The sequence below is a fragment of the Bubalus kerabau genome, chromosome 1, assembly GCF_029407905.1.
Source record: "Bubalus kerabau isolate K-KA32 ecotype Philippines breed swamp buffalo chromosome 1, PCC_UOA_SB_1v2, whole genome shotgun sequence".
Classification (NCBI taxonomy): Eukaryota; Metazoa; Chordata; class Mammalia; order Artiodactyla; family Bovidae; genus Bubalus; species Bubalus kerabau.
The window spans coordinates 278,890,519-278,906,187 of NC_073624.1; the positions used below are offsets into that span (position 1 = coordinate 278,890,519).

Sequence of the window (15,669 nt, forward strand, 5' to 3'; positions counted from 1 at the left end):
CCACCCTTATGGCAGAAAGTGAAGAGGAACTCAAAAGCCTCTTGATGAAGGTGAAAGAAGAGAGTGAAAAAGTTGGCTTAAAACTCAACATTCAGAAAACTAAGATCATGGCATCCGGTCCCATCACTTCATGGCAAGTAGATGGGGAAACAGGGGAAACAGTGTCAGACTTTATTTTTGGGGGCTCCGAAATCACTGGGGATGGTGACTGCAGCCATGAAATTAAAGACTCTTGCTCCTTGGAAGGAAAGTTATGACCAACCTAGATAGCATATTAAAAAGCAGAGACATTACTTTGCCAGCAAAGGTTGGTCTAGTCAAAGCTATGGTTTTTCCAGTGGTCATGTATGGATGTGAGAGTTGGACTATAAAGAAAGCTGAGCGCCAAATAGTTGATGCTTTTGAACTGTGGTGTCAGAGAAGACTCTTGAGAGCCCCTTGGACTGCAAGGAGATCCATCCAGTCCATCCTAAAGGAGATGAGTCCTCGGTGTTCATTGGCAGGACTGACGCTGAAGCTGAGACTCTAATACTTTGGCCACCTGATGCAAAGAGCTGACTTATTTGAAAAGACCCTGATGCTGGGAAAGATTGAAGGCGAGAGGAGAAGGGGACGACAGAGGATGAGATGGTTGGATGGCATCCGGTGACTCAATGGACCCCACGACTCAATGACTCAATGGACATGAGTTTGAGCAAGCTCTGGGGGTTGGTGATAGACAGGAAGCCTGGCGTGCTGCAGTCCATGGGGTCACAAAGAGTTGGACATGACTGAGCGACTGAACTGACTGAACTGATGGAGTGGAGATGTCCCCTCTGACCTTTCTACCCCTCTTTTGTTCTTCAACAGAAAGATTCCACAAAGGCAGCTGGGAAGATTACACAAAGCAGAGTTGACTTGAGTTTCCAGGTTAGTTATATGTGATATCAGAAACAGAATTCCATGGTCAGTAGATTATAATGAGTATAACATTTTTGAATATAATTTAAAGAGCTGTTGGTTTTGTTGGGTGTGTATGTGTGTTTCTGAACATACGGTTTTATGTGGGTATAAAGTGTGTGTGTTATGAATTAGTTTATGTTTCCGTAAATACAAAATGAGGTGTGTTTCAATCATGGGTCACCTATGTACTGGTAATTTTGGCTGTTTTCTTAACTGTACCCAAAGGATATTACTTTTATTCATTTTCCCATGAATAAACTCATATAAGTGATATGAGAGTTTTTTTTTCCATTTTGTCTTTTTTCAGTTAATTTTAACTTCATTATTAAGATGAATTGTAATGATGTTTAAAACCCCAGAGGCAAGCTGGCTTCATTTGATTTCTTCTTGTAGATGAAAAAAAAAAAAAAAAAAAACCGTTAGCAGTTCCAATCTTCTGTGAAATGTGCCCTGTGCTTTGTGCTTACATTTTTAATGTGCCTTTCAAAATAGAATTGATTTGGTTCTTTATTTTAAAATATAAAACAATAAATATTTTATAAGGGAAGGGATAGATTTTTTCTCTTTTTGGGGGTATAAGCAAACTGAAGTGGTAAAAATAATCTTACCCTATTAACCAGTTGAAAGCAAACAATGCTGTTTTTTGTCTGAGCTTCCAAAAAATATTTAGCTCAGGATGTAACCTGTTTGGAGGTGCTGTCTCAGGAGGTTTTTCCCTGGCACACCGCGAAGTCTGTCCCCTGCTCGGGCCTCCCCAAGAGGAGGGCCAAGCAATGCAGAGGGTCTGGAATGCACTCAAAGGGATTCGTTCAAGTGGACAAATCACAGATGTATTGTGTCATGATTTCTGGTGGAAACCAGGTGCTCTTATCTGGAGAAAAATGACACATTTCATACATTATGCAGCTTTCTGTGAAAGTGAAAGTGAGGTTGCTCAGTCATGTCCAACTCTTTGCGACCCTGTGGACTGCAGCCCACCAGGCTCCTCCATCCATGGGATTCTCCAGGCAAGAGTACTGGAGTGGGGTGCCACTGCCTTCTCCAGGGGATCTTTCCTACCCAGGGATCGAACCCGGGTCTCCCGCATTGCAGGCAGACCCTTTACCCCCGAGCCTCCAGGGAAGCCCTCATGCTGCTTTCTGTACTATGAGCTTATTTCACGTGAAGAAGGTGGCCAGTCTTTGCCAAGCTCCCTGTGCAGGCTTTGGGATGGAAACAGGGTTATCCAGTCACGACTCCCTGTGTTCCACAGAGCTCGGCCTCTTCCGTTCACTTCTGTAGTGCGTGTGTTGAGCACCTTCTGTGTACCTTGTGCTGTGGGAGACGAAAACACGCGTTAAGCACAGACCCTGCCCTCAGTGAACTTGAGGTCCATGGGAGATGTGGACCCAGGCACTGTCTATCCTCAGAAGAGCAGAGAGGAAGGAGGAGGAGAAGGCAGATGAGGGCGAGGGAGGGGAGGAGAGGGGAGGTGGTGAACGGCTGCGGGAGAGCTGGGGGACCCCTGGGAGGGGAGGAGAGGGGAGGTGGTGAGGTGTACGCGAGAGCTGGGGGACCCCTGGGAGGGGAGGAGAGGGGAGGCGGTGAAGGCGTGCGGGAGCTGGGGGCCCCTGGGAGGGGAGGAGAGGGGAGGCGGTGAAAGCATGTGGGAGAGCTGGGGGACCCCTGGGAGGGAGCCTGACTGGCTCTCCCCTGCAGACAGCACCGCTGGTGAGGGAGCTGACTTTTTCCTGCGTTAGTTTAATCTCACCTGAATTTTGGGAAACAGGCATTTGTGGTGGCTACTCATCCTTTCTCTCATCAGGACCATGGCTTTTGTGAACTGAAGGGGCCCCTCACCCATCCCGTGGTAACAATCCTGAACCTGCCTTGCCAGTCTAATTATTAGCAAATTGCTCTTGCTAGATCAATGGGCATGCTTTCAAGTCTAATAAGAATGAAGGAAAAGTGTTCAAAGCTGGAGATATTTTTAGTCCGACAGAGAGATTGATTTTCTATGAGATCCTGAATTGACTAAAAAAAAAAAGAAAAACTTCTTTTAAACTCCAGCTAACATTTCAAGTTTGCAACTCACCATATGAAGGAATGTTTCCTTGGATACCCCTCCATTCCCACTAATTTCTCATCATTTCTCTTGGTTGAGAACTCATTCATGCTTTCTTGGTAAATGTAACATTCTACTGTTATCAACTTTTGCTATATATATATTTTTTAAGTGTGACTCAGATGTTTAAAACCATAAGTATGTATCATGATTCTGTAGGCTGGCTACACATTCTGGCGTGTAATTGATCATCTGGGGCTAAGCTGGCCTCATTCAGATGCTTGGGAACTCTGCTGGGGAGCTGGGAGGGCTGGGGTCTCTCCCTGTGGCTTCTCATGTTTTGGAGGCAGTTTGAGTCCCATAGCATGCAAGAAAGGGCAATCCTGAATGCACACTTATCAAGATTCTCCTCCCAGCTCATTGGCTGGTGTCCCGTTAACTGAAGCAAGGCAAAAGACCATATTCAGATTCCAGAGTTGGAGAAAGAGATGGCACCGCTTGGCAGAAGAGACAGCAGTCACACAGCAAACGGCCGTGTGCCCAGGGGAGAGGATGGGGCCCACTGGACTCCGCTTTACCAGTTAACCCAGAGGCCAGCAGGAGGGCGTCTCACACAGGACGCTATTAGGGGAGCAACGCTTTTGTTCCTTGTTGTTGCTGTTATTCCATCACGAAGTCGTGTCCAACTCACTGTGACCCACAGACTGCAGCACACCAGCTTTCCCTGCCTCTCACGATCTCCTGGAGTTTCCCACACTCATGTCCCTCGTGTCGATGATGCCATCCAACCACTTTATCCTCTTTTGCCCCCTTCTCCTCTTGCCCTCAATCTTTGCCAGCTCCAGATCTTTTCCAATGAGATGACTTTTCACATCAGGTGGCCAAAGTATTGGCGCTTCAGCTACAGCATCAGTCCTTCCAATGAATATTCAGGGTTGATATCCTTTAGCATTGATTGGTTTGATCTCCTTGCAGTCCAAGGGACTCTCAAGGGTCTTCTCCAGTGCCACAATTTGAAAGCATCAATTCTTCAGTGCTCAGACTTCTTTATGATCCAACTCTCACATCCATACATGACTACTGGAAAAACCACAACTTTGACTAGATGGACATTTGTTGGCAAAGTAATGCCTCTGCTTTTTAATATGCTATCTAGGTGGTCATAGCTTTCCTTTCAAAGAGCAAGCATCGTTTAATTTCATGGCTGCAGTCACCATCTCCAGTGATTTTGGAGTCTAAGAAAATAAAATCTGTCACTGTTTCTACTTTTTCCCCATCTATTTCCCATGCAGTGATGGGACCAGATGCCATGATCTTAGTTTGTTGAATGTTGAGTATTAGCCAGCTTTTTCACTCTCTTCTTTCACTTACATAAAGAGCCTCATAGTTTCTCTTCGCTTTCTGCCATAAGGGTGCTGTCATCTGCATATCTGAGGTTATTGATATTTCTCCCGGCAATCTTGATTCCAGCTTGTACTTTGTCCAGCCCGGCATTTCTCATGAAGTACTCTGCATATAAGTTAAATAAGCAGATGACAATATAAAGCCTTGATCTACTCCTTTCTCAATTTGGAACCAATCCATTGTTCCATGTCTGGTTTTAACTGTTGCTTCTTGACCTGCATACAGATTTCTCAGGTGTCAGGTCAGGTGGTCTGGTATCCCCATCTTTTTAAAAATTTTCCATAGTCTGTGGTGATCCACACAGTCAAAGCCTTCACTGTAGTCAATGAAGCAGAAGTAGATGTTTTTCTGGAACCCCTTTGCTTTCTCTATGATCCAACAGATGTTGGCAATTTGATCCCTAATTCCTCTGCCTTTTCTAAATTCAGCTTGAACATCTGGAAGTTCTCGGTTCACGTATTGCTGAAGCCTCTCTTGAAGGGCTTTGAGCGTTACAGCGGTACATTTCCTCTCGTACCTTAAAGGGCGCCCAGTGTGGATGGATTTCTGTGAAGCTCACCTCCACTGCAAGTCTCTTCATTCTGCAATTCCTCACTCCTTGAACCTTTAGAAACTATACTAAGACCAGATGTTGACAGAGGAACTCATAGCCAAGAGGGGGGCTCCAAAGCAAGAGTGGAGCTTAATAAGAAAAAAATGGGCACAGGATGAGATGAGCAGACAGAAGTTGATTTCATTCTGATACTATTGCCAGGAGCAGGGCAGAGTGCCCGGAGCAAGTCTGGATCCTTAGTCTCATAGACACAAACGGCAGAGGGTTTTAAATCCTGGGGGTGAGCTAGTGGAAAAGTACCGGAGCACACTTAGTTACTCCTGAGTCTGCAAAGGTTTTTTTTCTGTGACTAGGCCACCTGTGTTTGCCAACTGGCACCCACAGGTATTGAAAGTTGACTGCTACCCTTCATAGAAACTGCGAGAGTAGGTCTCTTTATCCTTCAATGTTGACTTTTCCAAAATGCTTCATAAGTCCTTGAAAAAAGCATTTCCTGGGTTGTAAAACTGGCAAGAGGCTGGAAAAAGATTTACATACAATTCAAAGTGGACGAGAAAGGATTTACAATGGCAAGTTTTCTAAAATAAATGCTCTAAGAAAAGTCAGACGCCTAGAGGGAGGAAGATGACTGAAGTTTAGTCAGGCTAAGGGGATGGTTAAGACCAGCTGGGTCAAGCTGTCCAGAAGCAAAGCACCCTGTTAGCTACCTCTGCACATGGCTGCCTGAGCTAGGCATCTTCCTCATATAACGACTATCAGAGAGAAGGATACTTTAAACAGTTTGGTATTTTAATAACTATTCCAAAAAATTTTAAGAATTTTAGGGGAAAAGCTGTGTTTCTAGGAATGAATAGTCAATGTCACCTGAATGTTTCTCTAGGTCCCTACTGTGCATCTCTGACACAGTGATGTATCTGCAGTGAGTAGTATTTACTCAAATACCCAGGAAGGCCAGGTAGCTGATATGCATTCTGTAGAAGAGGAAAATTAGAGACATTAGATGAATTGCTTCAAGTTTTAGAGATCTGTACAACAAAGATGGCATTTAGACCAAAATGTGTCTGACTACAAACGCCTGGCTATTGTTCAGTCGCTAAGTCATGTCCAACTCCGACCTCATGGACTGCAGCATGCCAGGCTTCCCTGTCTTTCACATATTTCACAGAGTTTGCTCAAACTCACATCCATTGAGTCAGTGATACCATCCAACCATCTCATCCTCTGTCGTCCCCTTCTCTTCCCACCGTCAATCTTTCCCAGCATCAGGGTCTTTTCAAATGAGTCAGTTCTTCGCATAAGGTGGCCAAAGTACCGGAGCTTCAGCTTCAGCATCAGTCCTTCCAATGAATATTCAGGGTTGATTTCCTTTAGGATTGACTGTTTTGATCTCCTTGCAGTCCTAAAATGCCTAGCTCCAAGAACTTCTCTAACAAGCTACCCTTTCATGAAATCTGGCCTTGGGTTACTTTAAGGGATACTCAAACTCTGTCTTAAATATTCTTTAACTTCCTGTTTATTTCTCATTTTCCCCACAGTCTGGCATCTGTGCTTCCCAAACAGTCACCCTTATGCCATCTGGTCCTCTGCCCTATTGAAACCAGATCTCAGGTAAGGTCCTGATGTCTACCTTGCAAAGGTATTGGATTGGGTATCCTTTTAATTGGGAAAATGAAATGTTGATATCCTATGAAGGGAAATATAGTGGACAGTAGGGTGGATGAGGGAAGCATTGTTTATTTACATTTTTTTTTGTTTCTGAACTAGTGGGGTGAGGAGGAGGAGAAGGTGCTGCGGGGAGCTGCCCGTGAGAACGGGGTCTTTTGTCTGAAGGACACAGCTCTGGGAGCTGCCTCAGTCCTTGAGGGTTTGCTTGCAAACATAGCTCTCTGTCCCGCCACCCCAGAGATTAGGCGCTTATTTACTGCAGGCACCTGGAGTTCTGTGCAAACTTCTCATGCACAGGGAAATGTTATCTGGTGTAAGAAATAATAACAGGGTGCCATTCCCATGCTCTCAAGGTTTCTTGTGACTGTTTGTAAGATGTGTGGGTCAAACAAAGAAAATGTTAACTGTCTTGTCTTTCTCACGCTCTTCTGTGTAAATATGAGATGCTGAATAAAGTTGGTGTCAGACTGCGTCCCTTCGTGGAGACGCGTCTGAACCTCTCGACCCCATCTTTGTTGTCGATTTCTCTTGCTTTAGTTTCCTTTCTCAGCCCCGCCGTGCACGTTCTCGGGACCTGATCGACTCTGCTGGCTGGCACCGGCAAGGTGCCGTATCCATGGTGCCTGAAGACAGCTCAGCACAGCCAGCTGCGTGTAGAGTGATAGCCTCCCTAAGCTGGTTCTACAGGAAGCATTCACGTGCTCTGAGAAGTTGCATTCCTATCAGTAGGAGAATATTGGTTTTTTAACTTTCTTGATATAAGGAGATTTCTAAATTAAAAATTTCACAAGTACTGTTTTCTCCTTGTTGAAGTTGATTTCCCATCCAGTTTTAATGTTAGTAGCAGGGTTATTCTTAAAACCATCCCTAAAAAATAATTAGCCACCTCCCCAGAAGCTGCTAGGACATCCCCTCACTCTCTAGAAATTCTGTTCATGCCCTTCTGACTGCTATGCAATTAACAGTTTGCAGGTTCCTGTGAGCAGTGGAAAGAAAGAACAGTGAACATGATGTAAGTATTTCTCATGCTCATTTGCTTTAGGACTGGGAAAGCCAAGAGCTAATCTGTTAGGACAGGGAAGGAAACAAGATCCTTCTCCTCTCCTTTAATGCCCCCATAAGTTATTTCTGAAATAAATAGCCCATAAATTATAGGCCAGGAAGAGTAAAATGGTTCTGTTTTATGAATGGTGACACAGAGGAAGCACGGTAGAACTGACGACTAGCTTCTCAGTTTTGGCTAAACCATCCGAGGGTTTGCTCTCCAGGGGGCAGAGATGTTGGCTCCGCCCTAACTGTCTCAGCTGGCGAGTCCGTTTGGCCCCCAGGAAGGGGGCCAGATCACAAATGTGAACACTACCCTTCTCAGCTTAAATTGAGAAAACGCGTCTCCAATGCTCTGTGCAAGGCAGAGGCCGAATGACCCGCTGCCATTGCAGCCCACCTCCAAAGACCCCAGCCACAGACATTGTCCATCTGCATCTTCCAGGATTGTTGTTTTTTTTTTTTTAAGCCCCAGCAGTTCCCCATGTGTGGAGAATTTGGTTGCAGTGAGCAAATCACTCAGTAACTTTCCTTCGGGAACCCCACAAGACAGTGAAGTAGGTCCAAGGATACTACTTTTAGAGTTTCAGTTGGGTTCACCTCCTTCAGCATATAGGTGAGAAAACCGCGATTAGAAATGCTCCAGAGCAGGGAAAAAAGGAGCCTTCGCTAACCCCTGGACGTTTCAGAGCTCGGAATCTGACTCCTGCATATTGCTGAGTCCTCTCAAGCTGGCCTTCATGGGGACATCACGGGGCCACAGGCGCCGAGGCCGGCCCGCGGGGTGCGCCAGGGAGGCCGGGTCCAGCCCACGGGGGGTGCGGTTTCTGAGAAGGCCGGTCACTCGGCTGCCTGTGGTCGGCGCCAGGCTGCAGGCTCACCGCCCTCTGTGGGCAGCTGGGGCCTTTACTCTCCGCCAGGAGGCTGGCCTCAGACCTGGTTCTTTCACCACAGTGACCTGTGTGAAGTGGTGTCCAGCGTAACTTCTGCTGCTGGGCGTGTGGAGCTACAGAAAGTGATATGACACTGTACTCTAGAAAACCCCAGACGGACAGGCTGGGGCTCAGTGTGTGACTTGACCAGCTGGGTACCATCCTTATTAGGTGACAAGAGTCTCCCCAAACCCCCACCTAAACTGTTGATTGTTACAGACCCTCATCACAGCAGGAATGGGAGCGTTGCTGAAGGACCAAATATTTAACCTGTCAAAACATTGATTTTACATTAGTTGTTAACACTTTCCCCATCATATACAATCCATCTGTGTAAAGGGCTTAATAGTAAAATTGATGGGCTCAACATCGTAATCAGGTCAGTAAACTGTCTGATTTATTGAGATGATCCAATACTTTGGCCACCTGATCCAAAGAGCTGACTCATTGGAAAAGCTCCTGATGCTGGGAAAGATTGAGGGCAGGAGTAGAAGGGGACGACAGAGGATGAGATGGTTGGATGGCATTACCAACTCAATGGACATGAGTTTGAGCAAGCTCCGAGTTGGTGATGGACAGGGAGGCCTGGCGTGCTGCAGTCCACAGGGTCACAAAGAGTCGGACACGACTGAGGGACTGAACAACAACAACAGCAATGTGTCAAATAGTCACACACGAGGTAAAGGGCCTCTTGATGAAGGTGAAAGAGAAGAGCGAAAAAGTTGGCTTAAAGCTCAACATTCAGAAAACTAAGATCATGGCATCCAGTCCCAACATTTCATGGGAAATAGATGGGGAAACAGTGGAAACAGTTTCAGACTTTATTTTTTGGGCTCCAAAATCACTGCAGCCATAAAATTAAAAGACGCTTACTCCTTGGAAGGAAAGGTATGACCAACCTAGATAGCATATTCAAAAGCAGAGACATTACTTGGCCAACAAAGGTCCATCTAGTCAAGGGTATGGTTTTTCCTGTGGTCGTGTATGGATGTGAGAATTGGACTGTGAAGAAAGCTGAATGCCAAAGAATTGATGCTTTTAAACTGTGGTGTTGGAGAAGACTCTTGAGAGTCCCTTGGACTGCAAGGAGATGGACAATGGACCAGTCCATTCTGAAGGAGATGAGTCCTCGGTGTTCATTGGAAGGACTGATGCTAAAGCTGAAACTCCAATACTTTGGCCACCTGATGTGAAGAGTTGACTCATTGGAAAAGACTCTGATGCTGGGAGGGATTGGGGGCAGGAGGAGAAGGGGACGACAGAGGATGAGAAGGCTGGATGGCATCACCAACTCGATGGATGTGAGTCTGAGTGAACTCCAGGAGTTGGTGATGGACAGGGAGGCCTGGCGTGCTGCGATTCATGGGGTTGCAGAGTGGGTCACGACTGAGCGACTGAACAGAACTGAACTGAACTGAGGCAAGCCTGCTGGACGTTTGGGACAGGTAGGTGTCCCAAACACTCATTAGACTCAGTGTGTCCCAAATGGAACTTATTAATCCTGCCAACTAGAATTTAGACTCACTATTCTACCAGTATTTCTTTAGAAATTCAAAAGAACCAAGATTTATAAAGAGTAATTTAGTAATTGCCTCACATCTGAGGGGTAGAAAGATACATTTTAAGTTCAGGGGCAGGACAGTGTTATCCCTGTTCCTGGTTTTATAAGAGACTAGACCTGATTTCCTACTGTATTCAAAGAAACCCTATGACTCCTGACTTAGAATAGATATAAATCCCCAGCCTTTAGTTAAGAAATAGCATTTCTAATTCCTCCTTTGTCCTAACCTTTCCATATCACCTCCTTCAAACCTCATCCTAGACCTTAGGAACAACAATCTGGCTCCTGGAGATTTAAAAAAAATTAAGTGTAGTTACCCAGAATTCTGTGTATCTGAAATATTTTTCTATGAAGAGCTGATGGGGAGTGGATCTGTTTTGCTTGTATCTGTTTTGCTAGAATTGCCACTTTACATGGAAACACCAACAGGCACCCAGAATCACTGAGTTCCAGGCGGACTCCTCCCTGCCCTCACTGTGTAGTCCGCCATCATCAGTGATAGAGTTCTTTTGCAATTAGTAATCAGAGTAGTGATTGGCATGAAGTCCTATATAGGCATGAAAAGCAAAAAATGACTAATGGTAATCATGTTTGAAATATTGATTCATCCATTAATGTTACCTGCTAAAATCAACTTTATTGAAGAATAATATACTCAACAAAATGAAACCGTTTTAAGTATGGAGTTCAATGAGTTTTTAACTCATTGGGTCCCCATACTAATTAAGGAATGTTTGTACCACACCCTCCATTTCCCTCAGGCTCCCTGTGAATTTGCTAGGATTTTCATAGCAAAGCACTACAAGCTGGGTGGCTTAAACAATAGAATGTATTGTCTTGCAGTTCTGGTGGTAGGAACCTGAGATAAGGTGGTTAGAAGTGTTGGTTCCTTCTAAAGGTTGTAAAGAAGAATCCATTCCTTGTCTCTCTCCTAGCTTCTGTTGGCTTGCTGCATTCTTTGGTAGTTTTTGGTTTGTACATGAATCACCTGATCTCTGCCTTAATCGTCACATGCCATTCTCTCTGTGCCTAATTTCCCTATTTTATAAGGGCATGGGTCATAGTGCGTGAGAGCCTAATAGTCTCATCTTGACTACATTTGCAGAGACCTTATTTCCAAATAAGGTCTGACGCAGTGGAGTTAAGAGCTAAATACATCTTTCACCATCACGCCCCTTTTCCTAAGAGCATGGCCCAATGTACCCATGAACAAGAATCCCTGTTCAGTGATGGAAATGTTCAAGCAGAGTCAGGACATGTTAGTTGCATGAACAGGTTGTTCAAATTTCCCTGTCACCTGTGTCAAGAAACAGTCATGGTTTCAGTGTGGCTTCCTTCATCAGCCGACAGAGTTCAGTATGTAGCTGCTCGACAAGCCCGAGTCATCACTGTTTCTCACCTCTGCAATCTAGGATCTACTGGGTTAAAGGCCCTCGTTTCCAGGGCTGATGAAGGAATGCTTTGATAAAGGGGTGCAGTAGTGGACCCATTAAACTTGAACCTATGACTCCTATTTGGACATTTTGGAATCCTCGTGGTGTTGCACCAGTAAAGAAAGGAAATACCCAACTGGTGTGGGAAATTCATCTTAATTTTGGTGAGCTTTATCATTATGTCCCAGGGAGGATCTGGAATTATCACTACACCAATAGGGATATAAAGAAGTAGGTCTAAAATGCAAGAAACTCACCAAGTCATCTTTTGATGCCTTCAAACCCAGTGATAATCACACGTTGAAAATCATAGCAATTGTAACACCAGGGAAAAGCACTTGAGGACTCTGAAGCCTCGGGATTGACGGTCTGGGTCACCTTGCCAGGCAAGCAAATTAGAGCAACTGCTGATCCAATCAAGGGCTGCTTAAGGGCAAGAGAATCTGGAACGAGTAGTGAAAGAGTGAAGTAAAACGATGGCACATAAGCACTTGCTTTGTGCTCTGACTTTTGGGTGAGCATGCGCAAAGACTCCTGGAGATTGGTGAGGCCTAGAGGGCCAGGCTGAGAGGAGTCACTCTCTCCATTCTTGCCCATTTTCACCCCGTCATTCTTCTCTCATTGCTTTCTGTGGACTCTTCTGTTGGGCTCTGCGCTAGTTTATATCCAGTGCCAGACCCTCATACCAGGACTGACAGGTTATTTGGAAAGATTCTGAATCTTTGTAAGCTTTAAAACTTATAAAATATATGATGCGCATATAGAATGATATTGCAAACATCCATTATACCCACCAATTCGGTTGAAGCCATTTCTTAATGCTTCTCAGAACTGCTGTGCGCTCTGCTCAGAGATAGCTACCCGGCCAGAAGTGGTGTATGTGATCTCCAGACACATGTGTTCACAAATGCTGTGTAGCTTCACGTGTTTTAACAAATACATATATGGTGTATATTTTTCTAATTATTTTTTTTTTTGGCTCCACTATGCAGCTTGGGAGATCTTAGTTCCCAGTCAGGGGTGGAATGTGGGCCCTCTACAGTGGAAGCATGGAGTCCTAACCATTGGACTTCCAGGGAATTTCCTGTAATTCATTTTTTGTTCAATGTGATTTTGAGATATGTGTTTGTTGATTAGCCTAGATTATTTAAAGTCCAGAGATTGGCGAGGTTTTTTTTTTTTTGATGGGGGGGCATTATTTTAATTTTCACTGAGAGTGTCATCAACTCTCCCTGTAACTAGAATATTTCATTCTTATTAGCAGAGTTCCTCGTGATTCTGGAAGAAGAGAGATTCATAAGAGATTATTTAAGTCTAAGATATGCATCAGAGAATGAATGACTGTTGCAGAAGAAGGACTGGTTTTCTCTCCTCTGCACTACTGTGGAGCTGGGGTTCAAGAACATTCTCGTGAATTTCAGGTTTGCAAGAAAATAATTCCAGGTTAAGACCAGAAATTTCAGCAGAAGTATTGACTCTGTTACCCAATTGCTTGCCAATAATTATTGAAGATAAATTAGTTCTGCTAGCTTTTGTCTTCTTTTTCCAAGAGAATTTTCCATTCTTGTTGCTAGAAAGTATATTGTATTGAAAAGCAGTAAAAAAAAAAAAAAAAAAAGGATGAACAAAGCTTCATTGGGAAATAACTCTAAAATTCTTACAGAGAGCTACCACCAGTAACTGAGAAGGATCAAAAACCCACACCTAACATCAAACAACAACACCTCTATTAAACATAACAACCATACCATGGTGCTATTGTGCTATATACTTTCTTTCCTCTTAAAAGAAATTCATGTTAAAACAGAGTTTTAGAAGTCCAACAAAGTCCTTATAAACACAGCTACTCTCCAGAAATTTAGAATCCATGTCAATGTTTGAGGTTTGAGTTTTTCTTCCCTAGCTTAGTACCAAAAGCCACCTCAGTAGCTGCTCTCATGACCTTTATTACTCTCCCAAGAAAGTCTGTTTGGGGGCCTCAGGGCAAGCGGTAGCCGGAATGTTGCCCCTCTCACGTATAACCCAGGGCCCTTCTGGTTTGGCGTCAGGCATTATCAAATACATGTAGTTCTGTCAGGTCACGTAGCAATGAACAATACAACCGGGGCAAGTTCAGATGTAGACAGAGTAGAATGAAAGAAGCTAGTCGACTGTCATGGAGCTTTGCTTGCTTATTTTATTTTCGTACTATTGCGCGAAGGATGCTCAGCTTCAAATGAAGTGGTCTGGGAGTCGGAGCATTACTGACGCCGTATAAAGATGGTATTTGCTCTGTGTTGAGATGTGTATGTGTCAGCTAGCGCATGTTTTTTAGTTCATAGATCTCTAGATTAAGAATAGTTGCATCCAAAGGTCTGCATCTGGGCATGATGTAAATCATGAGACCCTTTCCATATCGCCTTTTTCACTTTAGTAATATGCGTTACGTTCCTCCCATCCCTTTTTATGGCTTGATGGCTCGTTTCTTTTTAGCATGGAATAATAATATTCTGTTGTCTGGGTGCAGCACAGATTATTTATCTGTCCACCTACAGAAGGACATCTTGGTTGCTTCCAAGTTTTTGCAATTATGAATAAGTCGCTATAAACATCTGTGTGCAGGTTTTTCTGGACATGAATTTTCAATTTCTCTGGATAAAGACCAAAAAGCGTAATTGCAGGATCTTATGGGAAGGGTATGTTTTGTTTTGTAAGGGTATGCGGTACCATTTTCCATTCTCATCTGCAGTGAACGAGAGCTCTGTTGTTCCACATCCTCATCGGAATTTGGGGTTGCCCGGTGGACGGAGAAGCCTGGTGGGCTGCAGTCCATGGGGTCGCACAGAGTCAGACAGGACTGAAGCGACTTAGCAGCAGCAGCAGCAGCAGTGTTCTGCATTTTGACTCTTCTAGTAGGCATATGATTATATCTCATTTTAATTTGCATTTCCCTGATGACATGTGACACAGAGCATCTTTTATAGGCTTGCTCACCATCTTTTTGTAACTATGTTGTTGTCTTGAAAGGAATCCTTATATTTTAAACTGTTGACCTAGGCACATCTAAAACTACTGAGCTAGGTAATACCACAGAGATATTAGAATTAGAAACATTGCCCGTGTCTCAGTTACTTGATTTATGGGTCAGGAAGGTGCCGGTGTTAAAGAGATGAGAGGGTGCATGTGGCGGACGGTGGATCGTGTACTCGGGACACGCCGAGCCCTTTCCCACAGCCGTGGGTCCCACAGTCCTTTCCCACAGCCGTGGGTCCCACAGTCCTTTCCCACAGCCGTGGGCTGCAGGCTTACTGTTACCTCAGTCCTTCTGGCAGGAACTCTCTCGGCCACATGGAGGGAAGGGATACAAATCCTGCTTGGGTTGGGTTGGCCAAAAAGTTCGTTTGGTTTTAAGTGCAAATAAAGTACATGCTTTTTATTTTACAAAGAAATTTATTGAACAACGTATTCACTAACCGAATGAACTCTTTGGCTAACCCAATATAACAGCATAAGGACATTCTGAAGAAGAGCATCACCATGAGAAATGCTGATTTTCTGCCATAGAACATTTCGCTTTGAAGTTGCTAAAGGCTCCATCAGTTTTGCCTAGGGTCTGCAGGGTCCGCCCTTGCCCCTGAGAACTGGATGTTAAAAGCTCGGGTCCTGGCAGTGATGCCAGTGGAAAGGTGGGGAGCAGAAAGTGCATATAACTTCTGAAGAGGGAGCAAGACTAGGAAGGAGCAGCGACTCATAAATTTCCAGCTGAGATTGAATTTAATGGGCGGAGAGGAAATTTGACTGAAAAGTAGAAGTTTTGCACCAAGCTCTAAACTCTCAGGTTTTAGTACCATCTAGTAGCATTGTGATAGAGTCATATTTTCAAAATGTTACCATGCATTCCTCCTCCATTTCAGGCAGATAATAGCCTGGACACATTGCCACCGGGAAGAAATGTAGAGCAGAAGGCCCATCAATGTTAAGTCTCTTTCTGAATCCTGGGTTCAAAAATCCTCGGGCTTTAAAGCATGGACAAAAGTATTCTCAGTAAATGTGCACTAGGGAGCCAGAAGTTTAAGGAAAGGAGCTCCCCTCCTAAAGATTTAAAGGCAAAT

At 44.4% G+C, this 15,669-nt stretch overlaps 1 long non-coding RNA gene across 1 annotated transcript; it reads left to right on the plus strand.

Moving 5' to 3' along the window:
* The first annotated feature begins 780 nt into the window (after positions 1-780).
* On the plus strand, positions 781-13,165 carry LOC129642317 (uncharacterized). Its single transcript, XR_008709620.1, has 5 exons — positions 781-909; positions 6,479-6,551; positions 7,146-7,333; positions 7,574-7,620; positions 12,843-13,165. It is a non-coding gene; the product is annotated as an uncharacterized LOC129642317 (long non-coding RNA).
* Positions 13,166-15,669: the final 2,504 nt, after the last annotated feature.